The following is a 4,152-nucleotide window of genomic DNA, read 5'->3' on the forward strand; positions in this document are numbered from 1 at the left end:
GACCTTTTCCAGTCCTGTGGCCACTGCTGAGTTTTCCAAATTTGCTGGCATATTGAGTGCAACACTTTCACAGCATCATCTTTTAGGATTTGAAATAGTTCAACTGGAATTCCATCACCTCCACTTGTTTTGTTGGTGGTTTTCTGTCACACATCAACAAGAATCAGTCATAGGCACACCCATGTTGCCTCCCTCTAAATATTTCCTTCTTGATATTAGTATTTCCTTAAATTTTTACTAGTTGCCTTTATATTATATATTTACTTTTATTATTCTTTTTCTCCAAGGAATTAAAAATTCTTGAAAGTAAGGACTCTTCGACATACCATTTCCTCCATCCTCTAACCCCTACTATGTCTAGAACAGTTTCTAGTAACTTACTGAATTTAAAAATTGGTCAGTAAATGTAGGAGTAAATGAATGATTGAAGTCTTCTGAATATTTTGTTTCTAGAGTCATTTCTAGTAACATAGAATTTGGGGAAACTGAGTGACTATGTGTATCAAATTCTGTCATTGTATAGGTAATGCAGTGAAGACCCAGAAAGTCAGTTTGGTAAGGATCATGCACTTCTTCCTAATAGAGTTACAATTAGGATTTAGGTCTACTCCTGTTTCAGTAATTTACACCGTGCAACTTCATGCGATGATACTAAAATGTTTTATACACAACTGCTTGACTCCTTTGCTTAACATGACTTTGGCTTGCTAGAACACAATCCTAGATAATTCTGTCTGGTGGGCATTACAAAAACCTTCTTGAGCCAAGTCTTAAACATGTGAACAGTCTAAAAGAGACAGCTGCAGGCACAGAACAAAGGGCAATATTTCTTTGCATCAAAAGTGACAGTGGTTTCAGAGACATCTTTTCCATGATCTCCACACTCAATAGTGTTCCCATCTACTAAGCTGTTTCTCTAAAACAGGATAGAAGGACAGACAAAAAAAGAGTTCTGATCAGACCAAATGGGAGTTGATTCTTTCAAATTGTTGTATAATAATAGGTAATGTACTATGTAACAGCTCCTAATGATGCTATTTTTAGCCCATGATTACAAATGAGAAAACTGAGACTCTAAGAAGTTACCCCGTTTGCCCCAGGTTGCATAGTTGGTATGTGAGAGAATTCAGGTTTCTCTGACTCCAGAGCTATTAATCTCTCCAGAATATTGCTGCTTCACAATGCTGATTTACATGTCTGGCTCTGATTAACATAGCACCTGGAAATGATGATAAGCTGTGTGAGTGTGTGCTAGGTCGCTTCAGTTTTGTCTGACTCTTTGCAACCCTATGGACTGTAGCCCGCCAGGCTCCTCTGTCCACGGAATTCTCCAGGCAAGAATACTGGAGTGAGTTGCCATGCCCTCCTCCAGGGATCTTCCTGACCCAGGGATCAAACTCACGTCTCCTGCATCTCCTGCATTGCAGGCAGATTGTTTACCACTGAGCTACCAAGGAAGCCCTGATGATAAGTTGACCAGCAATCAAACGTTTCTTTATAGGCTCTACTTCTGAATGTGTAAAGAAAATTGCTGGAAATATTCAACCTTGTGTCCTGAGATTTGAATGAGAAAACTAGGGATTTTCTGTCTGTGTCTATTAACTATTCAGAGAGGGGTAATTTTTTTAAAAATCATAATTGTGAATTTACCTATATTTCTTTGCAGTTGTATCCATTTTTGCTTCATGTATTTTAAAGTTTTGTTATGAGGGGCAAGCATATTTAGAATGGTTATGTCCTCTTGATTGTTTTATTATTATGAAATTACCTTTTTAAATACCTAGCTGTATTTTTTTTCTTGAATCTACTTTGTCCAATATTAATACAACTCTCCCAGCTTTCTTATTACAAGTGTTAGTATGGAATATCTTTTTCTCATCCTTTTACTTTTAAGCCCATTCTTGTCCTTATATTTAAAGTGTATTTCTTAAAGACAGCATATATTTGGGTTTTGTATTGTTTATTTAATCTGACAATCTCAGTCTTTTGAGTCCTTAGACCATTTATATTTGATGTGAACTATTTTTTATCTTACATGTTGCTCTTTTTTTCCCGTTTTTCTCCTTTCTTTTGGATTATCTCTTTTAAAAATATAAATTGATTTATCTTCTATGTTATTAACTATAATCTTATGCCTGTTGATAAAAAATTATGGCATATGTATTGCAGTGGAATATTGTTGAGCCATAAAAAAGAGAGACATCTTATAATTTGCGACAATATAGGCAGAACTCAAGGGTATTATGCTAAGTGATAACAGAGAAAGATAACACATAATCTCTCCTTGTGTGAAATCTAATGTATATATATTTTTTAAAACTATGCTTATAGATATAGAGAACAGACTGATGGTTGCCAGAAGCAGGGAGTAGGGAGTAGGAGAAATAAATGAACTATTTTGGGGGTATTTTTTGTTGTTAGTCTTTTGGTTTAGATAAACTGAAAGGAAAAAAAGATACAAGAGTTCATCACCAGAAGTACTGCACTACAAGAAATGTTAAAGGAAATCTTGCAAGCAAAAGTTATACCAGATGGAAATAAAATCCATAGAGGGATGAAGAGCACTGGAAATGGTGACTATTCAGGTTAATATATAAAATTTTTCTATTGAAGTACTTTAAAAGATAATTAAATTTTTAAACAAAAATAATGACCATGTACTCTGAGGTTTCTAATGTGTAAAGTCAAATGTATAAGAGCAGTAGCATAAATACCGGGAAGGAAGAAATGGGCATACACTGTTGTAAGTTATAGTTTTTATACTATAAAGAGTGGTGTAATGTCACTAGACAATATAGACTGATAAAGGCTCATGCTGGGGATGGGGGTGGGCTAAAGTTCAGGGCTCTGGAAGGAGAGAAACTTAACCAGTCTTTCTAACAAGTATTTTGTCCTGATTGATCAGTGAAACCAGTTGTTCAGGAAATAATTTAGGCAGAGCATAGAAATTTGTGCCTGGCCTTGTTATAGGTAAACAAGGGACTTTGTGAGTCTTATCCAAATATATGTGAAAGGCTTTTTTTTTTTTTTCCCCCTGTAAACTGTGTTGTTTTCTGGAACACAAAATGATAAGATTCCTTTAAAATTCCCTATTTCCAGAATCACAGGGTTTAGGTAAAATTCAACGTGGTCAAATCTCTGTTATCTAATGTCTGGCATATTATTGAAAAACTTGCTTAAAACTAAAAAAAAGAATTAGAGAATAAAGACCCACGCACATGCATTTATTCACCAACCTTTTGTTGTAAGGTCAGGGGCTTGCCTTTGTCTGCTGATTGAAATTTCCTATCTTCTTCCTGGCATAAATTACACAAAAAGTACATTGTCTAAGATGTTCAACTTCACATTCTTTAAGTAACTTAAAGTAGCTAGACCAGAGCTCTGAATGAAGAATCTTTCTAGATTTTTCAGTCTTTATCACTGTCTTTATTTTATGTGTTGCTCTTGTCTGATACAAGTACAGTTTGTTTCTTTTTGCTGTTGTTGTTGTTTTAGTAACTTGTCTTTACAGTCTTTCTAATATATCCAACCTAGAAATTACCACTTTCATTTACTGCATTTCTAAAATAAATGAACATTGAATCACATGTTTTTGAAAGGTGCTAGGGAGAAATATCAATAACCTCAGATACGCAGATAACACCACCCTTATGGCAGAAAGTGAAGAGGAACTAAAAAGCTTCTTGATGAAAGTGAAAGAGGAGAGTGAAAAAGTTGGCTTACAGCTCAACATTCAGAAAACAAAGATCATGGCATCTGGTCCCATCACTTCATGGGAAATAGATGGGGAAACAGTGGAAACAGTGTCAGACTTTATTTTTGGGGGGCTCCAAAATCACTGCAGATGGTGATTGCAGCCATGAAATTAATAGACGCTTACTCCTTGGAAGGAAAGTTATGACCAACCTAGATAGTATATTCAAAAGCAGAGACATTACTTTGCCAACAAAGGTCCACCTAGTCAAGGCTATGGTTTTTCCTGTGGTCATGTATGGATGTGAGAGTTGGACTGTGAAGAAAGCTGAGCGCCAAAGAATTGATGCTTTTGCACTGTGGTGTTGGAGAAGACCCTTGAGGATCCCTTGGACTGCAAGGAGATCCAACCAGTCCATTCTAAAGATCAGTCCTGGGTGTTTTTTGGAAGGAACGATG

The sequence above is a fragment of the Bos indicus x Bos taurus genome, chromosome 23, assembly GCF_003369695.1.
Source record: "Bos indicus x Bos taurus breed Angus x Brahman F1 hybrid chromosome 23, Bos_hybrid_MaternalHap_v2.0, whole genome shotgun sequence".
Classification (NCBI taxonomy): Eukaryota; Metazoa; Chordata; class Mammalia; order Artiodactyla; family Bovidae; genus Bos; species Bos indicus x Bos taurus.